The sequence below is a fragment of the Oncorhynchus mykiss genome, chromosome 23 (assembly GCF_057628025.1).
Source record: "Oncorhynchus mykiss isolate SJ-2025 chromosome 23, ASM5762802v1, whole genome shotgun sequence".
NCBI lineage: Eukaryota > Metazoa > Chordata > Actinopteri > Salmoniformes > Salmonidae > Oncorhynchus > Oncorhynchus mykiss.
Genome location: NC_143044.1, coordinates 19,503,810 through 19,528,190, shown reverse-complemented (window position 1 = coordinate 19,528,190; position 24,381 = coordinate 19,503,810). Strand labels below are relative to the sequence as shown.

General features: G+C 43.1%; 1 long non-coding RNA gene across 1 annotated transcript; it reads left to right on the top strand.

The window, feature by feature from the left end:
- The first annotated feature begins 10,756 nt into the window (after nt 1-10,756).
- Nucleotides 10,757-23,521, top strand: LOC110503060 (uncharacterized). The gene is made up of 3 exons (XR_002470431.3): nt 10,757-11,017; nt 22,028-22,092; nt 22,322-23,521. It is a non-coding gene; the product is annotated as an uncharacterized LOC110503060 (long non-coding RNA).
- The last annotated feature ends 860 nt before the right edge of the window (nt 23,522-24,381 follow it).

Here is a 24,381-nt window from a genome sequence, read left to right as displayed (position 1 = left end):
CTTCCAATGGAACGTATAGGGAAAATAATTAAATCTAGCTCCCAGTATGCAATTGCTATAGCTTCCACTGGGTAGTAGTCTTTATTCAAGGTTGCAGGCTTGTTTCTTCCAAAACGAGTAAGAAATATGAGTTTTACTACAGGGTCACAGACTTGGAAATTTGTGTATGCGTGAGCGATGAAGAGGACACACACCTACTAATGTTCCTACTGAACATACTTCTTTCCGTATGAAATATTATAGTTTGATTACATTGTAGGGTATCTGAGAATTAACTAGAAACGTATTTTGACTTGTTGAAATAAAGTTTAGGGGTAGGTTTTTTTATTCCTATCTTGGCATGTTGAACGAGTGGATTACTCAAATAGATGGCGCCAACTAAACTGACTTTTTGGGATATAAAGAAGGATTTTATCTAACAAAACGACACAACATGTTATAGCTGGGACCCTTTTGGATGACAAATCGGAGGATGATTTTCAAAAACGAAGTGAATATTTAATCGCTATTTGTGAATTTATGAAACCTGTGCCAGTGGAAAAATATTTTGATGTGGGGCGCCGTCCTCAAACTATCGCATGGCATGCTTTCGCTGTAATAGCTACTGTAAATCAGACAGTGCAATTAGATTAACAAGAATTGAAGCTTTTAACCGATATAAGACACTTGTATGTACCTAAATGTTTAACATCCATAATTCTTATGATTATTTATTTGAATTGTGCACCCTCCAGTTTCACCGGAAGTTGCCAGCGGGACAGCTATTTATACCACTGCACATAGGCCTACAGTGGCTGCATTTTCAACACAAGTATTATTACAATAGCTGCATCCTCAGTGTGTACATTTCCAGTACATCTGCCTTTGAAAAGGGCAAGGGTGACACATCTCTGATGCTAAACCTATTTTATATTACTGATACATCAGCCAAGCAGATGATTACCCTCAATGTACAGTTCTCTGTTCTATTAGTCGGCAACGAGCCATTTATATACATTAAAGTTCCAATGCAGGCATTTTTATCTCAATATCAAATTATTTCTGGTTAACAACTAAGTACCTTGCTGTGTTTGTTTTCAATTAAAATGGTCGAAAAGAAAAATAGCTTCTTAGCAAAGAGCAATTTCTCGAGCAAGAATTTTGCAATCACTGTCTGTGAGTGGTCTGAGTTGGCAGGGTAAAAAGAAAAACTAGCTGTTATTGGCAGAGAGGTTTGAAACTCTCTTTCCTGTTGGTCTATTAACTAAGTTATCACTTGGTGATGTCATCCCATAAAAACATGTCTTTTCAAACAGCTCTTACACTAAAAGGACAGTATCATAATTTTCACTAGTTCACAGTATTATTCCAACCTCATAGTGTGGAAATACATGTATGTATAAAACACAGGGAATCTAGTTTTAGACTGCACTTGGCCTTTAAGGTTAAAAACACACCAGTCATGTAACTCTTTTGTTGTTGGGTCATTTCCTTCACCAATGTTGGCTTAGTCTTTAGGATGTAAGAATAGAACATGTGGAACATTATAACAATGTTCTTAAAGTAATGACGTCATCACTTTTTTTTTAATCCCACATATTGTGTCTGTGCAAGCCATTGACAGGGCCTGGATTAGACATACAATTATGTCATGCCCTGTCAATGGTTTGTTATAAAGGCTTGCCTGGAAGAACAGTTATTTATTTTATTTCACCTTTATTTAACCAGGTAGGCAAGTTGAGAACAAGTTCTCATTTGCGACCTGGCCAAGATAAAGCAAAGCAGTTCGACACATATAACGACACAGAGTTACACATGGAGTAAAACAAAATTACAGTTAAATAATACAGTATAAACAAGTCTATATACGATGTGAGCAAATGAGGTGAGATAAGGGAGGTAAAGGCAAAAAAAGGCCATGGTGGCAAAGTAAATACAATATAGCAAGTAAAACACTGGAATGGTAGATTTGCAATGGAAGAATGTGCAAAGTAGAAATAAAAATAATGGGGTGAAAAGGAGCAAAATAAATTAATTAATTAAATACAGTAGGGAAAGAGGTAGTTGTTTGGGCTAAATTATAGGGGGGCTATGTACAGGTGCAGTAATCTGTGAGCTGCTCTGACAATTGGTGCTTAAAGCTAGTGAGGGAGATAAGTGTTTCCAGTTTCAGAGATTTTTGTAGTTCGTTCCAATCATTGGCAGCAGAGAACTGGAAGGAGAGGCGGCCAAAGAAAGAATTGGTTTTGGGGGTGACTAGAGAGATATACCTGCAGGAGCGTGTGCTACAGGTGGGAGATGCTATGGTGACCAGCGAGCTCAGATAAGGGGGGACTTTACCTAGCAGGGTCTTGTAGATGACATGGAGCCAGTGGGTTTGGCGACGAGTATGAAGCGAGGGCCAGCCAACAAGAGCGTACAGGTCGCAATGGTGGGTAATATATGGGGCTTTGGTGACAAAACGGATTGCACTGTGATAGACTGCATCCAATTTGTTGAGTAGGGTATTGGAGGCTATTTTGTAAATGACATCGCCAAAGTCGAGGATTGGTAGGATGGTCAGTTTTACAAGGGTAAGTTTGGCAGCATGAGTAAAGGATGCTTTGTTGCGAAATAGGAAGCCAATTCTAGATTTAACTTTGGATTGGAGATGTTTGATATGGGTCTGGAAGGAGAGTTTACAGTCTAACCAGACACCTAAGTATTTGTAGTTGTCCACGTATTCTAAGTCAGAGCCATCCAGAGTAGGGATGTTGGACAGGCGGGCAGGTGCAGGTAGCGATCGGTTGAAGAGCATGCATTTGGTTTTACTTGTGTTTAAGAGCAATTGGAGGCCACGGAAGGAGAGTTGTATGGCATTGAAGCTTGCCTGGAGGGTTGTTAACACAGTGTCCAAAGAAGGGCCAGAAGTATACAGAATGGTGTCGTCTGCGTAGAGGTGGATCAGAGACTCACCAGCAGCAAGAGCGACCTCATTGATGTATACAGAGAAGAGAGTCGGTCCAATAATTGAACCCTGTGGCACCCCCATAGAGACTGCCAGAGGTCCGGACAGCAGACCCTCCGATTTGACACACTGAACTCTATCAGAGAAGTAGTTGGTGAATCAGGCGAGGCAATCATTTGAGAAACCAAGGCTGTCGAGTCTGCCAATGAGGATGTGGTGATTGACAGAGTCGAAAGCCTTGGCCAGATCAATGAATACGGCTGCACAGTAATGTTTCTTATCGATGGCGGTTAAGATATCGTTTAGGACCTTGAGCGTGGCTGAGGTGCACCCATGACCAGCTCTGAAACCAGATTGCATAGCAGAGAAGGTATGGCGAGATTCGAAATGGTCGGTAATCTGCTTGTTGACTTGGCTTTCGAAGACCTTAGAAAGGCATGGTAGGATAGGTATAGGTCTGTAGCAGTTTGGGTCAAGAGTGTCCCCCCCTTTGAAGAGGGCGATGACCGCAGCTGCTTTCCAATCTTTGGGAATCTCAGACAACACGAAAGAGAGGTTGAACAGGCTAGTAATAAGGGTGGCAACAATTTCGGCAGATCATTTTAGAAAGAAAGGGTCCAGATTGTCTAGCCCGGCTGATTTGTAGGGGTCCAGATTTTGCAGCTCTTTCAGAACATCAGCTGAACGGATTTGGGAGAATGAGAAATGGGGAAGGCTTGGGCGAGTTGCTGTGGGGGGTGCAGTGCTGTTGATCGGGGTAGGAGTAGCCAGGTGGAAAGCATGGCCAGCCGTAGAAAAATGCTTATTGAAATTCTCAATTATGGTGGATTTATCAGTGGTGACAGTGTTTCCTATCTGCAGTGCAGTGGGCAGCTGTTCTTATTCTCCATGGACTTTACAGTGTCCCAGAACTTTTTTGAGTTAGTGTTGCAGGAAGCAAATTTCTGCTTGAAAAAGCTAGCCTTGGCTTTTCTAACTGCCTGTGTATAATGGTTTCTAGCTTCCCTGAACAGCTGCATATCACGGGGGCTGTTCGATGCTAATGCAGAACGCCATAGGATGTTTTTGTGTTGGTTAAGGGCAGTCAGGTCTGGGGAGAACCAAGTTACAGGATCATACTAAAATGAATAATGTGTATTGTGACTGCAATACAGTATATGAAAACATACAGGCTGTATAGCAGCATTTCACTGTATGTTGCTTAGCTAGGCCCTATGCAGGACTAGCCAAATGGAGACGTTTGTATCTTGTGACATTATCAGGTCCTGTCAGAGAATACAGTTTGACCAGTGTGGCTGTGTCTAGTGATAGTAAGTCTCGTGTCTATAACGAATTAGAAATAGCCTGCTGTATGCAGGTGTTTTAAAAGTGGGCCTTTGTGACAACACTCCCAGCATACAATCCATTATCATACTCACTGAAATGCAAAGGTCACAGGACTGCAGCGCCCAAAGATTTATCAGGGTGTCACCAAGACCAGATAAGGTGTGACAATCCCTGACCCCTGGGATAGAGGTCAAACTGATATGACAAAGGTGGGCCACCCACCTCAACTACCATCCCGTGTGTGTGTGTGTGTGTGTGTGTGTGTGTGTGTGTGTGTGTGTGTGTGTGTGTGTGTGTGTGTGTGTGTGTGTGTGTGTGTGTGTGAATTTGGGGGTGATTCCATTTTATTAATTGCTTGTTTATCTTATATCTGAGGGCAACAGATGTGGCATCCTTGAAAGACTAACCTAAGCAGAGTGCAGCATGAAAGAGAGTCCCTTGTTGAGTACAGATGTTTCTGAGTTCTATGACTCTCCCCTCACATCAAAGCGGCCTGTCTTTTGCTCCCCAGGCTCCTTTAATTATTACACACTTTAATCACATACCCTGCTATCAGATTAAGGTTCTCTGCAAAGATAAACAGCAGTCACCTTTTCCCCTTTCGTAATCTTAGTTTTTTTATCAATGGCTTCCATGTAAAGTGCATATCAGTAACATGTCAACACATTCATGGACAGCCACACATGTACAAAATGAATGCATTGTCTAAATTCTATTTTTCCTCATGGTTAAGGACATTTTCCATCAGTCAGGAAGACGAACCCATGTGGAGTAGAGCAGACACATTATTTATTAATTCTGAAGACGACAAGGAAAAATGTAAAGGATTTAATTTGCATTACATTTTAATTTTGAAAGTCCATAAAACTATCAAAATCATAACTTTTAATAAGATACAATATTCATAAATGGTACACCATACTTACAAATCTTCAAGTGCAAATGCTACTTTTTCTTGTAACAACAAATTCCTATTTTCAAGTTATGGTGAGAACTATTTATAAATGCCTTTAAAAAGGGTTTATTACTGAACATCATTGTAAAGTGTTACCTTATCGGGTAGTAAAGATAATAAGCTTGGTTAGGGAATACAAATCAAAATAAAATCAGTTTTATGTGTTACACCAGTGCCACTTCTAGAACCTGCCTCTGGGCTGTTTTGGTCTCGCCCAGAGCAACATTTTAACAAAGGCTGTACTTTTGAAACAATTCATATTTCCCCTTTGATACACTAACTCACGACTTAAAGTAAGTCACTCTGGATAAGTGTCTGCTAAATGACTAAAAAATGTAAAATGCTAATGTAAATAATCCACCCTTTTACGTGGATTTGAACACCTCAAAAAAAGCTTGACCAAAGTCCAGTGCATTCGGAAAGTATTCAGACCCTTTGAATTTTTCTGCAAAAATGTCCAGCCTTAATCTAAAATTGATGAAAACATTCTAATCAACCTACACACAATACCCTCTAATGACAAAGAAAAACAGGTTAATTTTTTTTTGCAAACATATATAAAAAAAAAAGACTAATTTAACATGTACATAAGTATTCAGACCCTTTACTCAGTACTTTGTTAAAGGCCTGATTGGTGGAGTGCTGCAGAGATGGTTGCCCTTCTGGAAGGTTCTCCCATCTCCACGAGGAACTCTAGAGCCCTTCTCCCCTGATTCCTCAGTTTGGCCGGGCGGCCAGCTCCAAGAAGAGTCTTGGTGGTTCCAAACTTCTTCCATTTAAGAATGATGGAGACCACTGTGTTCTCTGGGAAGTTTTTTGGTACCCTTCCCCCAGATTAGTGCCTCGACACTATCCTGTCTCGGAGCTCTACGGACAATTCCTTCGACCTCATGGCTTGGTTTTTGCTCTGACAAGCACTGTCAACGTGCGCTGTCAACTGTGGGACCTTATATAGACAGGTGTGTGCCTTTCCAAGTCATGTCCAATGAATTGAATTTACCACAGGTGGACAATCAAGTTGTAGAAACATCAAGAATTATCAATGGAAATAGAATGCACCTGAGCTCAATTTCGAGTGTCGTAGCAAAGAGTCTGAATACTCATGTAAATAAGGTATTTCTAAAAACCTGTTTTCACTTTGTCATTATGAGGTATTGTGTGGATTAATTAGGAAAAAATTACATTTCATCCATTTTAGAATAAGGCTGTAGCATACATAACAAAATGTGGAAAAAGTCAAGGGGTCTGAATACTTTCCGAATGCACTGTATGTGCACTTGACTTACCCCAGTGTGTTGTTAATTAGGTCAGATGAGGCTGTGTTCTCTGCTGTCAGTCCTTCTTCCTGTCTTGGTTACCAACTCAACTCACTGTGGACAGGCAAAGCACAGCGGACATCACACAGAGCCCTGGGAAACGCCAATTCCCTCAGTTTAACTCCTTATGTGGGGTTGTTTGGGGTCAAGAAATCCTGTCTAGACTGCATCCTGGAACCCAAACTGACAAGTTTAAGACATGCTGACAGCACGAGTGGAAGGAGATAGGAATGGTTGGCATTCGGGGTTGAAACAACCTAGAGCTGTTTCACTGTGGAGAAAGTTGATGCACTGATCTAAAGTGACAATGTTAGCCTCTACGGCCATGAGTGGGAGTGGATATACTGTCTCCTTTATGGGGAGAATGGGTTAGTGCTCGGGTTGGGGGGGGGGGGGGGGGGGTGGACTTATGCCTGACTCATTCTGCTCCCACAGGACTGTGGAGGGATTTGAGCGCTCTGTTTGCCTCAGTGCTTATGCCTCAAATTAGCCAGCCACACATCTGGGAAAAACCAGCAAGACTGAGCTACTACTGTAATGCATGGCATGACTTCTTGCTTCTTCAACAATGCCACCAACTCTCTCAAGAGTTTTAACAATAATTTTTACCTTGCAATAGCATACATAAACCATGGGTTTTTCCAATGAATGACAAATACTTTTGTGCCCGAGGATGTCAGCTTGTGGGCTGGCACTGTAAGCAACGAGAACCATGCACTGCAGAGAGAACCTCAAGCCAAAAGAAAAGAGAAGTTCTGCATAAGAATCAGGAAACCTAACTGTGTTGGTATGTATTCAGCTTGCTAGGGGCCCTTGGGGAACACAGACGCTGACCAGGCACCACCATGCTGTAGTTAACACCCACAAGCAGGCAGGGGAGAGAATCTACACTGCTCAAAAAAATAAAGGGAACACTTAAACAACACAATGTAACTCCAAGTCAATCACGCTTCTGTGAAATCAAACTGTCCACTTAGGAAGCAACACTGATTGACAATAAATGTAACATGCTGTTGTGCAAATGGAATAGACAACAGGTGGAAATTATAGGCAAATAGTAAGACACCCCCAATAAAGGAGTGGTTCTGCAGGTGGTGACCACAGACCACTTCTCAGTTCCTATGCTTCCTGGCTGATGTTTTGGTCACTTTTGAATGCTGGCGGTGCTTTCACTCTTGTGGTAGCATGAGACGGAGTCTACAACCCACACAAGTGGCTCAGGTAGTGCAGCTCATCCGGGATGGCACATCAATGCGAGCTGTGGCAAGAAGGTTTGCTGTGTCTGTCAGCGTAGCGTCCAGAGCATGGAGGCGCTACCAGGAGACAGGCCAATACATCAGGAGACGTGGAGGAGGCCGTAGCAACAACCCAGCAGCAGGACCGCTGCCTCCGCCTTTGTGCAAGGAGGAGCAGGAGGAGCACTGCCAGAGCCCTGCAAAATGACCTCCAGCAGGCCACAAATGTGCATGTGTCTGCTCAAACGGTCAGAAACAGACTCCATGAGCGTGGTATGAGGGCCCGACGTCCACAGGTGGGGGTTGTGCTTACAGCCCAACACCGTGCACGACATTTGGCATTTGCCAGAGAACACCAAGATTGGCAAACTCGCCACTGGCGCCCTGTGCTCTTCAGAGATGAAAGCAGGTTCACACTGAGCACATGTGACAGACGTGACAGAGTCTGGAGACGTCGTGGAGAATGTTCTTCTGCCTGCAACATCCTCCAGCATGACTGGTTTGGCGGTGGGTCAGTCATGGTGTGGGGTGGCATTTCTTTGGGGGGCCGCACAGCCCTCCATGTGCTCGCCAGAGGTAGCCTGACTGCCATTAGGTACCGAGATGAGATCCTCAGACCCCTTGTGAGACCATATGCTAGTGCAGTTGGCCCTGGGTTCCTCCTAATGCAAGACAATGCTAGACCTCATGTGGCTGGAGTGTGTCAGCAGTTCCTGCAAGAGGAAGGCATTGATGCTATGGACTGGCCCGCCCGTTCCCCAGACCTGAATCCAATTGAGCACATCTGGGACATCATGTCTCCCTCCAGCCACGTTGCACCACAGACTGTCCAGGAGTTGGCAGATGCTTTAGTCCAGGTCTGGGAGGAGATCCCTCAGGAGACCATCCGCCACCTCATCTGGAGCATGCCCAGGCGTTGTAGGGAGGTCATACAGGCACGTGGAGGCCACACACACTACCGAGCCTCATTTTCACTTGTTTTAAGGACATCACATCAAAGTTGGATCAGCCTGTAGTGTGGTTTTCCACTTTAATTTTGAGTGTGACTCCAAATCCAGACCTCCATGGGTTGATAAATTTGATTTCCATTGATAATGTTTGTGTGATTTTGTTGCCAGCACATTCAACTACGTAAATAGTTGAATATTTCATTCATTCAAATCTAGGATGTGTTATTTTAGTGTTCCCTTTATTTTTTTGAGCAGTGTATAACCCGAAAGGACCTCTCATACACGGCTGTCAGATCCACTGTGAGTCCTGATCAAATCGGCCCCTTGAGGCAGAGCCAGTGGCTGCTCTCTGACTATCAGAGACATGGGTAACTGTCAATATTGGAAACACAAACATAAAGTGACTTAATAGGGTGTTGGGCCACCACAAGCTGCTAGAATGCCCTTGGCATAGATTATACAAGTGTCTGGAACTCATTGGAAGGATGCGACACAATTCTTCCGCGAGGAATTCTATAATTTTGTGTTTTTTTGATGGTGGTGGAAAAACGCCATCTCAGGCACCATTCCAGAATCTCCCATAAGTGTTCGATTGGGTTGCGATCTGGTGACTGAAACGGACATGGCATCTGGTTTACATCGTTTTCATGTTCATCAGACCATTCAGTGACCACCCATGTTCTGTGGATGGGGGCATTGTCATCCACTCCCATCAGGATATACATTAATCACAATAGATTGAAGGTGATCACTCATAATGGCTGTGTATTTATTGCCGTTTACCTTTCCCTCTAAAGGTGGGTTGAGTGGACCTAAACCATTCCAGGAAAATGCATCCCACACCATAACAGAGCTGCCAGAACCATAATTTACTCAAGTGTTTCCATTATGTTGGTATTTACCTGTATGCTAAACAACACGTCAGGTAGCATCAACATCTTCAACATAGGAAAAATATTTTACTCAATAACACAACTCTGGGTAATTTTATGTTTGTTTCACTGTCTGCTTGGGTGAAATGCCTCGTGTAATTTGGGGAAACAGTGTCTATATAGAAAATGTGTTGGTTGGTGTTTTCCATCAAAATAATGACAAATCAGCATGATAACTGACCTGTGTGACTTTAAAGGCGTAAAGGAGCATGGTATCAATGTCTCACCAATGTCTCAGCCCTATGAAAACAGCTAGCACATAAGAATGTCATATGTGCATCTCCTCCTCCTCCTTACTAAGGACATGGTGAAGAGAAGACTTTATGACCTTCTCTCCGCCTCTGCCCACCTCGGTGCACGGCACCAACGCCACGCAGATGCCTGTCTCTCCGGCTCTGTGATAGTTAGGGCACTCTGCGCTCCACCACCGATCCACTTGTCCGACTTCAGCAGTCTAATTCACATTAAACCTTAGTAAAAGCTAATAACGCAGAGGCTTAACGACCATGACCTTTGCCAGAATACCCACAAGGGTTCCTATTGACTCTGGGCTACAGTCATAGAGAGTCTCTCTAGCATCAGCTGAGTTGGGAACCTGGCCCACCAAATTGCCCAGAGCTACAGGAAGTGGTTGTGTTTTGATACTGACTAGTCGGCATATCAACCACCCTGACCCAATCAGCATAGGAGGTTTAGGTTCACAGCTCTCTTTCTTTCCAAACTAAGCTGGGCCAACAAACATGTAGTGATGTTATTCCAATGTTTAATGAAAATACTGTACATTGGAAAAACATCACTACCTGTTTGTTGGCAAATCTTAGTTTGGTACAAAACTGTGAACCTGAATCTTCTATGCTGATTGGGTCACGGTGGTTGAGGGACTAAAGCAGCATATCCCTACTGAAGCCTTCATTTCACACTCGTGTTCACGCCTTTGTTTCCTGTGCTGTTGAATTCCCTGTTGAATTCCCTAATCTTACAGGCCCTTGCATCACCTTAAGCACCTGTGGAGGGTGGCCTAATGCCAGCACTGCAAAATAAAAGAGAAGGAGAGGAGGGATGAAGAAAGGGGGAAGAAAGAGAGCGAAGGATAATCCTGTTAGCAAACTAATCACTGTGTCCAGAAACCACACGGGGAGAGTGTCTAGGGATGTCACGCGTCTCTGCTACCAGGGAGGAACCTGCCGTGGCAGCAAGCTCAACATTTAAGAACAGCAAGAGGGGACATTATCAGACAGCAGGATGGGAGTCCATTACACATAATCAGCCAAGACCGTTGAAGAGTGTTTTCCTGACGAAAAGAGTGCCGAGAGCAGGGCTTGACTGCAGGGTTCTGGCTCCAGTGCCAACACACCAGCAAGAGATGCCTTGCCACAGGTGAAGCACTTCTTGTCCTTTGACTTTCAATGATAGAGCTATGTCAAGTCAAACTTAACTGAAATGTACAGAGTATTACATCAGCATGGGCAGGTTAACAGGCAAACTAGTGTGCCCATCAAGAGGATTACAAATAATAGAATAATTGAGTTGGAATTATTTTTTGTTGATCATTAGAGATTTCACTGTGGTAAAGTTCTCTCTCATTTGTCACCCTATGTGACTGCCTAGAGTTGTTTAAAGGGGAAATAAGCAGTTGCTACATCCATTTTTGGACAATTTAATTAAAGATATGTACCCATTGTTTCTTGAAGAATAAAACGTATAAATGTCTCATGGGCTTAGTTCAACTGCCTTGTTTGTTAACAAAGTAAATGTAAACAAACAAAGACTATCGCCTTAAAACATGGCTAAAACTATAATTTTTATATCATGAATGGTGAGTCCTTGCATCCATAATTCTGTCTATCAACTTGAGTGGTTACATTTCTCCAACCCCATCCCTTAGCGTTTTACCGAAACGGGTGGAGAGGACGCTTTGCTATTGTTTTTACTGCTGATTGTCCCTTTAATTGGAGGGCAGCTAGACAGAGTTTCCTAGAATGAAATAACCTTACATCAGCAGCTCTATAAAAATGGAACTGTACATATCCTATATGGTAAGCCTCTTTCCCTTGGATGATCAACTACTCCTTTGTTCCTACTGTATCCTTTAGAGCTGTGCACACCAAGGACAACCATGGTGGACGCCTCAATGGTGTTTACGTTAAACTTAAAAGTTATTCAAAAAGGAGAATATTATTTAAATAAATGAATACATCAAGTATTCTATACAACTATCTTGGGAGCTGTATACAACAGAAGATTGCATTCATATTTCATGCCCTTGCCATATGCTTACCATATATTTCCTATTACACATTTTAGCAAACATAACACATTATGTCCTTTTGAAGCAATCAATCGTAAGTTTCAATACAAAATAAAAAGAGCCAGTTTAACAAGACAGCTAATGAAAAAGGGATATGATTCACACCTGACCACAGAGTATTTCCTTCCGTATTCTGATTCCCTATCACTTATGATCTCAGCAGGTGTAATCGGCACTAAAAAGTAGAACCTTTGTTAGTTTAATTGTATTTTATTTCACCTTTATTTAACCAGGTAGGCTAGTTGAGAACAAGTTCTCATTTACAACTGTGACCTGGCCAAGATAAAGCATAGCAGTGTGAACAGACAGCAACACAGAGTTACACATGGAGTAAACAATAACAAGTTCAATAACAAAGTATAATTTATTTTTTTTTACATTAAAAAAAGAGTCTATATACATTGTGTGCAAAAGGCATGAGGAGGCGAATAATTACAATTTAGCAGATTATCACTGGAGTGAAAAATGATCAGATGGTCATGTGCAGGTAGAGATACTGGTGTGCAAAAGAGCAGAAAAGTAAATAAATAAAAACAGTATGGGGATGAGGTAGGTCAATTGGGTGGGCTATTTACCGATGGACTATGTACAGCTGCAGCGATCGGTTAGCTGCTCAGATAGCAGATGTTTAAACTTGGTGAGGGAGAGAAAAGTCTCCAACTTCAACGATTTCGTTCCAGTCACAGGCAGCAGAGAACTGGAAGGAAAGGCGGCCAAATGAGGTGTTGGCTTTAGGGATGATCAGTGAGATACACCTGCTGGAGCGCGTACTACGAGTGGGTGTTGCCATCGTGACTAGTGAACTGAGAAAAGGCGGAGCTTTACCTAGCATGGACTTGTAGATGACCTGGAGCCAGTGGGTCTGGCGACGAATATGTAGCGAGGGCCAGCCGACTAGAGTATACAGGTCGCAGTGGTGGGTGGTATAAGGTGCTTTAGTAACAAAGCGAATGACACTGTGATAAACTGCATCCAGTTTGCTGAGTAGAGTATTGGAAGCCATTTTATAGATGACATCGCCGAAGTTGAGGATCGGTAGGATAGTCAGTTTTACTAGGGTAAGTTTGGTGGCGTGAGAAAGCCGATTCTAGATTTGAAAAGGGAAATAGAAAGCCAATTCTAGATTTGATTTTGGATTGGAGATGTTTGATATGAGTCTGGAAGGAGAGTTTACAGTCTAGCCAGACACCTAGGTACTTATAGATGTCCACATATTCTAGGTCGGAGCCATCCATGCTAGTCGGGCATGCAGGTGCAGGCAGCGAACGGTCGAAAAGCATGCATTTGGTTTTACTAGCGTTTAAGAGCAGTTGGAGGCCACGGAAGGAGTGTTGTATGGCATTGAAGCTCGTTTGGAGGTTAGATAGCACAGTGTCCAAGGAAGAGCCAGAAGTATACAGAATGATGTCGTCAGGTCGATGAAGACAGCTGCACAGTACTGTCTTTTATCGATGGCGGTTATGATACCGATTAGTACCTTTAGCGTGGCTGAGGTGCACCCGTGACCGGCTCGGAAACCAGATTGCACAGCGGAGAAGGTATGGTGAAATTCGAGATGGTTAGTGATCTGTTTGTTGACTTGGCTTTCGAAGACCTGAGATAGGCAGGGCAGGATGGATATACGTCTGTAACAGTTTGGGTCCAGGGTGTCTCCCCCTTTGAAGAGGGGGATGACCGCGACAGCTTTCCAGTCCTTGGGATCTCAGACGATATGAAAGAGAGGTTGAACAGGCTGGTAATAGGGGTTGCGACAATGGCGGCAGATAGTTTCAGAAATAGAGGGTCCAGATTGTCAAGCCCAGCTGATTTGTACGGGTCCAGGTTTTGCAGCTCTTTCAGAACATCTGCTATCTGGATTTGTGTAAAGGGGAAGCTGGGGAGGCTTGGGCGAGTAGCTGCAGGGGGGGGTGGAGCTGTTGGCCGAGGTTGGAGTAGCCAGGAGGAAGGCATGGCCAGCCATTGAGAAATGCTTGTTGAAGTTTCGATTATCATGGATTTATCGGTGGTGATCGTGTTACTTAGCCTCAGTGCAGTGGGCAGCTGGGAGGAGGAGCTCTTGTTCTCCATGGACTTTACAGTGTCCCAGAACTTTTTGGAGTTAGAGCTACAGGATGCAAATTTTTGCTTGAAAAAGCTGGCCTTTGCTTTCCTGACTGACTGCGTGTATTGGTTCCTGACTTCCCTGAACAGTTGCATATCGTGAGGACTATTCGATGCTATTGCAGTCCGCCACAGAATGTTTTGTGCTGGTCGAGGGCAGTCAGGTCTGGAGTGAACCAGGGGCTAAATCTGTTCTTAGTTCTGCATTTTTTGAATGGAGCATGCTTATCTAAGATGGTGAGGAAGTTACTTTTAAAGAATGACCAGGCATCCTCAACTGACGGGATGAGGTCAATATCTTTCCAGGATACCCATGCCAGGTCGATTAGAAAGGCCTGCACGTAGAAGTGTTTTGGGGAGTGTTTGACAGTGATTAGGGGTGGTCGTTTGACTGCGGACCCGTAGTGGATACAGGCAATGAGGCAGTGATCGCTGAGATCCTGTTTGAAGACAGCGGACATAGCCTGAGTTCGCGGCTGCGGCCGACAGATAAAAAAATAAACAGAATGGAGTACCGTGATTAATGGACAGTCCATTAGGCATCAGCTATGTTGCCAAGTGATCATAGTGTCCGGGGGGCAGCAGTAGATGGAACAGGGGTGCCCCACTATGCTAGCGACACACAGCTTAAAGTTAGTAGCGTCTGCTCCGACAGAGGCCGGATGAAGGCACAGCGGATGGAGTATTCGTCGGCAGACCAGTCGTGGTGGTGCGGCGGGGCGCCGTGTCGACAGAGAATCCAAGCCAAATGGCAAAAGAGGTATTGTGGAATTTAGTTTGCTAGCCGAGAGATGTGCCTGGCTCACGGCTAACTGCTGCTAGCTTCGTGGCAGTGGCGTTAGCCACTATATCCAATTGGTAGCAGCGGTGATCCAGTGCCAAGGTCCAGAGTTTACAGCAAGGATCCGGTCGAGTTTTGGGCTCTAGCCCTGTATGAGTGGGGTTCGGGTGAACAGCTGAGTAGGCCGGGAGGTGGGCCTCAAGGAATAGCTTCGGTACTAGGTGCCACGGTGAGTGAAAACTAGCTGTGAGCTAGCTAGCTGCGAGCTAACTAGCTGCGAGCTAACTAGCTAGCTGCGAGCTAACTAGCTAGCTGCGAGCTAACTAGCTAGCTGCGAGCTAACTAGCTAGCTGCGAGCTAACTAGCTAGCTGCGAGCTAGCCAGCTGCAAGCTAGCTAGCTGCAAGCTAGCTGTGAAGATCAGAAGTAGTGGTCCAGGGATTTACGGCAGGAATCCGCCGTTGTTATGGAGAGACAGTCCGATATTGGTAGACAAGCGATATTGGTAGACAGGCGAGTATTGTCCAGGCTAAAAACAGGGCTGGTATCTGTGCAGAAGGTAAAAGCCGCTAACAATGACTAAATAGCTTGTAGCTAATTAGCTGGTTAGCTTCTGGAGATTCTTGAATGTGTTCTAAAATTGAAAATAATAGCGATTCCATATTACATTGGGTGAAGCAGGTTACCGGAAGGTATAATCGAATAAATAAAAAAAATCGAGAAGAGATTGAAAATAAATTGAAATATATATACAAAAAATACGAAAAAATACAAAAGTACACGAGAGGGCAAAACAAACACGTCTTTACTGCTACAACTTGGATTTCCATAATTTCCATAAAGTAAATGTGTACACCAAAAAAGATATGAAATGACATCTCAGCCGGACTGTGTCCTTGTGTCATTACTGACTAGGCTTGGAAATTACTGGAAAAGTTCTAAGATTGCAAGTAAACTAACAGAATTCTTTAAACTTTTAATTTAGATTTTTATATGACATCTATTGGCCATTTTGGATACTTCAGATTATCACAGGGGCCTGTTATTATCTCTGGCCCTCTGAGTGGCCTTGTCACATGTAGAATATATTAAATAGTTAAATAAGATCATTTTAAAATAAAACATTGAATGAAAAAGCTGCAAAACATCCCAAATACAAACATCCCAAATATTCCCCATCAGGAAACTAAAAAGATTTGGCATGTGTCCTCAGATTTGGCATGTGTCCTCAAAAGGTTCTACAGCTGCAACATCGAGTGGTTGCATCCTGACTGGTTGCATCACTAACTGGTACGGCAACTGCTCGGCCTCCAACCGCAAGGCACTACAGAGGGTAATGCGTACGACCCAGTACATCACTGGGGCTAAGCTGCCTGCCATCCAGGCCCAAAAAATTGTCAAAGACCACACCCACCCCAGTCATAGACTGTTCTCTCTACTACCACATGGCAAGCAGTACCGTAGTGCCAAGTCTAGGACCAAAGGGCTTCTCAACAGCTTTTACCCCCAAGCCATAAGTCTCCTTAACAGGTAATCAAATGGCTACCTGGACTATTTGCATTGTGTCACCCCCAACCCCTATTTACACTGCTGCTACTCTCTGTTTACCGTATATGATTAGTCACTTTAACTATACATTCATGTACATACTACCTCAATTAGCCCGACTAACCGGTGCCACCGCACATTGGCTACCCAGACTGTCTGCATTGTCCCGCCACCCGCCAACCCCTCTTTTACGCTACTGCTACTCTCTGTTTATCACATATGCACAGTCACTTTAACCTATCCTACATGTACGTACTACCTCAATTAGCCAGACTAACCGGTGCCTGTATATAGCTTCACTACTGTTATAGCCTCGCTACTGTATATAGCCTCGCTTCTGTTATTATTCACTGTCTTCTTACAGTTTTTTTTTATTTCCACATCTCTTGTTCACCTAATACCTATTTTGTACTTAAAAATTGCACTGTTGGATAGGGCCTGTAAATTAGCATTTCACTGTAAGGTCTACACCTGTTGTATTTGGCGCACATGACAAATAAACTTTGATTTGTTTTTTGACTTCTGCTTGGATTCCACCTGGCAATCTGTTCACCATCTGCCCTGGCCTTTATCCCCCTGTCTGGTACAGGTACCCCCGCCACACCTCCAGCACACACGCACTGTTGGGGCGAGTGACTCTGAACTTACAATGGCTAACCCCAAGTCATTATATTTTTTTCTTGTGTTTTATGCTATTTGCCTCTTGACTCCTACGTGTTTTGTTGACTAAGAATTTGCTTGTTTACCCAACCGTGGGACAGACTGTTTGTTCCCACACTCGGGACTCTGACTCTCTATTGGTTACACAGACTCTTGGCCTCCCTTCCAATTCTAACCACCTCTCACCGGCTTGTATTCATGTTACCTGATGAAATTCCTGTACAATATGATCTTATTGCCATCTAATGCAGAGTGTGGGTTCACAGCTCCAATCCAGATGTGTTGGTTATTACTGAGACGTGGTTAAGAAGGGGTGTTTTGAACACTGATGTTAACCTTTGTTATAACCTTTTTCGGCAAGAAAAAGGCCTCACTCCCCCCCTATTTGAGATACCTACTTCAGCCCTCATCCTACACCCGTTCTGCCAGTCACATTCTGTTAAAGGTCCCCAAAGCACACACATCCCTGGGTCGCTCCTCTTTTCAGTTCACTGCAGCTAGCGACTGGAACCAGCTGCAAAAAAAAAACTCTAACTGGACAGTTTTATCTCTTCATTCAAGGACTCAATCATGGACACTCTTACTGACAGTTGTGGCTGCTTTGTGTGATGTATTGTTGTCTCTACCTTCTTGCTGTTTGTGAGCAAGAAGGGCACAGAGCCCAACAATATTTTGCTGCTACCATGTTGTGTTACTACCATGTTGTTGTTGCTACCATGCTGGGTTGTCACGTCTTGCTGCCTTGCTATGTTGTCGTCTTAAGTCTCTCTTTATGTAGTGCTGTGACGTCTCTATTGTCGTGATGTGCGTTTTGTTCTATATTATTATTTTTGATAGGCAAGAATAAGAATTAGTTCTTTACTGACTTGCCTAGTTAAATAAAGGTAAAATAAATACAATTGGGATAGGGAACACAGTAGACACTGATTATAGACATGGAGTGTGTTTCACATGATCTCAAATGACAGACAACATTATCTCAGAGCTTTAGTAAGGGGTATTTACAGTGTAAGGGGGCATGACAGATTATGTCCTGTATTTAAGTGCACAGGCAGGGGCATGGGGTGGGGGGCAAATTATGTGAACTGTAGAGATGACATGCTGCAAGGGACAAGAAGGGGGAGGGCAGATAAATGACAAATGAGGATGAATGGTAGTGTACAATTTTACATGGATGTAATAGGCTACATTAATCTTAGCACGTATGCAAGGAAGCCTTTGCCTCTATTTCAGGGTCATGGCAGAGCTGACCAATGGCTCTATAGTTTGAAGCCTTTAGTTGATGTGTGGCACGGTGACATTCAGTATGAGAGATGTAGATACCCTGCTGTATGTTGTTTGGCTTCACCCCTAGCTGGTGCAATCATGTCTCATGCAACAACAGCTATTCTTGTAAGAATTGTGGTTAAGATGGAATAGTATTTCCCAGGAGGCAAGGGCCTTTGAGATCCTAAATTTTTTTTAATTTAAATTCACAATGCTTTTATGCTACATGTGACTGTTCTTTGACACATTATCTATCAGTGTCCTAACACACATGAGGACTCCTGTAGCCTATATCTTCCATCTGAGAGGCAGTGAACGGAGACACTATCCAGATCGAGAGGGATTTGTAAATCCCATCCCATGCATGGTGGCCAGCTCTTTATCTGTCTCTTCTGGACCTCAGAGAGACGGAGGTATCTGGGATGTCCCCAATTCACAGAGAGAAAAACAGAGATATGTGATTAACAAGACTCTCTCATACAGAAAAAAGAAAGCGAAAAAAAATGTTTAAGAATAATAATAATTGGAGGGGGAGGGAGAAGCAGCTAACTTCCTGCAATTTTACACATTTTGCCAAGGGGCAAAGAGAACAATTTGCAGTTTTGTTATTCTACACGTTTTGCCATGAGGCTGAGAGAAAATTTTACTGTTTTTAATAAAGCACATTTCCTGCAATTCTATACATTTTCCCATGGGGCAGATAGGAACATGTGCAGTTTTATAACTCATCATGCTATTGTACACATTTTGCCGTGAGGCTGAAAGAAAAATCTGCATTTTTAAAGCTGATTAAAACTAAAATATATGTGTTGACTGTGATAAAGCCACTGGATTATGAGATGTCTTGTTTTCTAAATGAATAAATTAAATAGGCAGTGGCATGGTGCATATAGCCTTAGAAGCAATGACATACACTCAATGGCCAGTTTATTAGGTACACCCATCTAGTACTGGGTCAGGCCCCCCTTTGCTCCAGAACAGTCTGAATTATTCGGGTCGTGGAGACGTTGCTATGAATAGACCTAACATGTGCCAGGGAAACATTCCCCACACCATTACACCACTGCCACCAGTATGTACCGTTGCCCCCAGACAGGACGGGGCCATGGACTCGTGCTGCTTATGCCAAATCCTGACTCTTCCAATCAGCATGATGCAATAGGAACCGGAATTCGTCAGACCAGGCAATTTTTTTCCCACTCCTCAATTGTCCAGTCTTGGTGATCGAGTGCCCACTGGAGCCACTTCTTGTTTTTAGCTGATAGAAGTAGAATCCCGGTGTGGTCGTCACCTGCAATAGCCCATCCGTGACAAGGACTGACAGGTTGTGCGTTCCAAGAAGCCATTCTTAAAACGGGCACGTCTTTTTATCCAATAATGACACAGCGCCCCTATAGGTTCAAGAGGTTATTAAGCACCTGAAGGGCCCCAGTGTGGGGGATCATTGTGGCAGAGGTGTTGTTGCCTACCCTTACCACCTGGGGGTGGACCATCAGGAAGTCCAGGATCCAGTTGCAGAGGGAGGTGTTTAGTCCCAGGGTTCTTAGCTAAGTTATGAGCTTTGTGGGCACTATGGCGTTGACCGCTGAGCTGTAGTCAATGAATAGCATTCCCACATAGGTGTTCCTTTTGTCCAGGTGGGAAAGGGCAGTGTGGAGTGCGATTGAGATTGTGTCAGCTGTGGATCTGTTGGGGTGGTATGCGAATTGGAGTGGGTATAGGGTTTGCGGCACAATGGTGTTGATGTGAGCCATGACCAGCCTTTCAAATAATTCATAGCTACCGACTTGAGTGCTGCGGGGGTGTTAATCATTTAGGCAAGTTTCCTTTGCTTTCTTGGGTACAGGGACTATGGTGGTCTGTTTGAAACATGTAGGTATTACAGACTCAATCAGGGAAAGGTTGAAAATGTCAGTGACAACTTGACAGTTGGTCCGCACATGCGTTGAATACACGTCTTGGTAATCAGTCTGGCCCTGCGGCTTTTTGAATGTTGACCTGTTTAAGAGCGTGATCACACAGTTTTCCGAAACAGCTAGTGCTTTCATGCGTGCTTCAGTGTTGCTTGCTTCAAATTGAGCTTAAATGGCATTCAGATCATTTGGTAGGCTCAAGTCACTGGGCACCTCGCTGCTGGGTTTCCCTTTGTAGTCCGTAATATTTTTCAAGCCCTGCCACATCCGACGAGCATCAGAGATGGTTTTGTAGGATTCAATCTTAGTCCTATATTGATGCTTTGCCTGTTTCATGGTATGTCTGAGGGCATAGCTGGATTTCTTATAGGTGTCTGGATTAGTGTCCCACTCCTTGAAAGTGGCAGGTATAGCCTATAGCTCAGTGCAGATGTTGCCTGTAAGCCATGGCTTCTGGTTGGGAAATGTACATGCGGTCACTGTGGGGATGATGTCGTTGATGCACTTATCGAGGAAGCTGGTTACTGAGGTGGTATACTCCTCAATGCCATTGGATGAATCCCGGAACATAGTCCAGTCTGTGCTAGCCAAACAGTCCTTTGGCGTAGCATCTGCGTAATCTGACTACTTCCATATTGAGCGAGTCACTGGTATTTCCTGCTTTAGTTTTTGTTTGTAAGCAAGAATCAGGAGGATAGAATTTTGGTCAGATTTTCCAAATTGATGGTGAGGGAGTGCTTTGAATGCATCTCTGTGTGTGGAGTAAAGGTGGTCTAGAGTTTTTTTCCCCCTCTGGTTGCACAGGTGACATGCTGGTAGAAATGAGGTCAAACGGATTTAGGTTTGCCTACATGAAAGTCCTCGGCCACTAGGAGTGCCGCTTCTGGATGAGCATTTTCTAGCTTGCTTATGGCCTTATACAGCTCGTTGAGTGCGGTCTTAGTGCCAGCATCGGTTTGTGGTGGTAAATAGACAGCTACGAATAAAATAGATGAGAACCATCTTGGTAGATAGTGTGGTCTGCAGTTTGTCATGAGGTTTTCTACCTCGTCTTACCAGATGTAGCTGCTCTATATTATCTGTGTCGTCGTTCAGCCACGTCTCGGTGAAACATAAGATATTACAGTTTTTAATGTCCCGTTGGTAGGATAGTCTTAATCGTAGATCGTCTAGTTTGTTTTCCAATGATTGCACATTGGCCAATAATATGGAGGGAAGTGGTGGTTTACCTACTCGGCAAATTCTTACATGGCACCCCGCCCTCCTCCCCCTTTTCCTCCGTCTTTTCTTCACGCTGATGACAGGGATTTGGGCCTTGCCTTGACAAAGCAGTATATCCTTCGCATGGGACTCATACATTTTGTTTTCATCCAGTTTGAGTTAAGTAATCGCTGTTCTGATGTCCAGAAGCTCTTTTCAGTCATAAGAGACGAAAGCAGCAACATTATGTAAAAAAACGAGTTACAAACAATGCGAAGAAAACAAACAAAATAGCAGTTTGTTAGGAGCCTGTAAAATGGCAGCCATCCGCTCCGGCAACCATTATCAGATCGCAATGACTTTGATAGACATTTCAATTGTTTTTTTTGTAGGTATATTATACAGAAGATTTATGGAGAATTGCTATGGGAGTGCTATTTATATCCCGTCTACCACTGACCATTCATCCATACTGTGTGTCCCTCATCATTGCAGCTTTGGAAATAAATGATCTATCCATCCTTTGCTCCTTCCTGTGTTGATTTACTGACATGAGGGACAGGACCAGGACAGTCACATTACATCATGTGCTTTCTGTCCTGTTTCCTTCAGAGGGAAGAACTAGGCAGTTACACCAGCAAATGGATACACAAATTGGAGGAAACAGGCACAGTGGGGTATGTTACATAATCATGGTTTGTCTCTCATTCCCTTCCTCATGTTTCCTCTATCCTTATGTCAAAAAAAATCAAAGTAATGTAAGGTACGTTATTCAACTGAGAATAGTGTTGACTAAGCAGAAACGGACTGGGTATGTTTTGACAATCTAAAAAAATAATTGCAGGGGGGAAATAGTCAAATTTTAGATCAATGGCTAATACAGTGTTATAAATGTGCTTTCATCAGGTGCTTCAGACGTGTCCATGCATCATGAGGGGAAATACCTTTGCTGGCTTTGAAGTGGAGGGAAGGATCAGAATCATACTGCTTCTTATCAAGAAGTCTATTTATTTTCTTCCATATTGTTTTATTCCTTATCTGCACTTACCCTGCAGCAATATATTTTAAGTTAAAGCCTAAACCAAAGTTTTAAACTAACTGGTACTAGAGATAATGTGTGCAGGATTTTGCTCCAGCCCATCACTAACACACATTCAAAGAATCATGGTCTTAAAGAGCAACTGTCTTTAAAAAGCAATGAATCCCTTTGAAAACAGCCTTTGTGGCATCGATTCGAGTCAGAAACAACTATTCTAGTGTCAAAATTAACTACAAAGTATAAATAGGATAATTTTGGTCATAAAGTCAATCTCGTCTTAAACAGAGTTTGGAACATCCGTTCATCACAGCGGGTAAATTTAGGTTGGGTTTTGATTTGATGAAGTCCATTTGTCCACTAACATGGGGTGAACAGCTGCGGTGATTGCTCTCTATCCAATAGCATAGACATAGAGACAGATCTGACCAGCAGCTCCGACTTTGTTAACATATGACAATACGTTGCACATTTTTTAACTTGAGAAATACTGCACCAAACACCTTAGTTAGATGTAAATTTGTATAACTACAACATCCTCGACAAAAACGAAAAAAGAAATAAATCTGTAATTATTTTGATCTTAGATTCATTCTGGGGATTTTGAGGAAATTAAATAGGCTTCAGTGTCTACAGTGTCTCATGGGGGACAAATATTATTAACCAAACGAGGAATCGGTCAGAAAACACACCTCCAAGACTGAAATCTAGTTTTTTCTAATGAGCAACGGAAAAACATACATGCCAATTAGCGTGTTCAGTGGCTTTTTAAGTCTGGTCTATGATAAGCTGAATCAAGTGTGTTACTGCGGGGCAGGAAAGAAAACCTATACCGAGTTGCTTTCCAAGATCAGTGTTGGATACCCTTGCCCTACACACTATTAACTCTGTAATTTACATCTGACAGCTATGGTAGAAAATTACAAGGTTATGTTTTAATTCTGTTTATGCATCGAATAACGTTTCTCAGTACTCTCTCATCTGTGTCTGTGTGGACTTGGGCCTCTGGGGCTTGGCGCTGGCAATTGATTTATGATGATTTGGTAATAAAACCTACAGCCTGCATTCCATAGAATGAGTTGGTGTTTGTGTACTATGAGGAGATGTCTCTGGTATGGACAGCTGATAAGAAAAACCTTGTCTTTGGGGCCAACCCCTGGTTTCTATACAATAAGAACAGTCTTCACAGCAAATGCTATATGACTGGGGGGTTACTCCTTTACATACAACATTTCACCTTTAGACCCATTACACACATCTGTTGTTTGTCACGAAGACTCAGGAGAACGTAGGGCTTTTAACAATCTCCATTGCGTGACCGTTAATGCTCCATTATTGCAATAAGTATTAATAAAGTTTGATGGTTTTGAAGAAATCTAAAACTCTCTCTTTTGGTTAGAATAATTCCACGACACAGCTCATGACCAGAAGCTGAGAAAGAGAAAAGGATCTCTGAAGATTAACCTGGACCGGAAGACTCCACATCTTGGCATTACTTAGGAATAAAACATTACTTTGTTTGACTGCTTGAGCCAGACCAGAGGTGATGCATTTCCATTTAAGCGTTAACACTGTATTGCCCTTTCCAGAGCTCTTCAATATCAAATTTAGTATTTTGTTCTCTAAATAAATGTACTTAGATTTTATTTAGGCAACAACTTTTCCTTCTTTATTTGGGTTGTTGGAGGTATAGATTGTGATTTGTGAAATAGGTTTGTGTCATTTTTGTTATTGTAAACAAATGCAATATTAGTCAACATAATACAATTGCTGGCTTTAAATTTGATTGTGTACTGTCAATGCATCAAGTACAGTATGCCTATGACTTAAATGTTGTAATTTGATTGAAATATTTTCTCCTTTTAAAGACCAGTGTGCATCCACACGGCGTATATGATACTGCTCTACATGTGAACATTTAATTGATTCG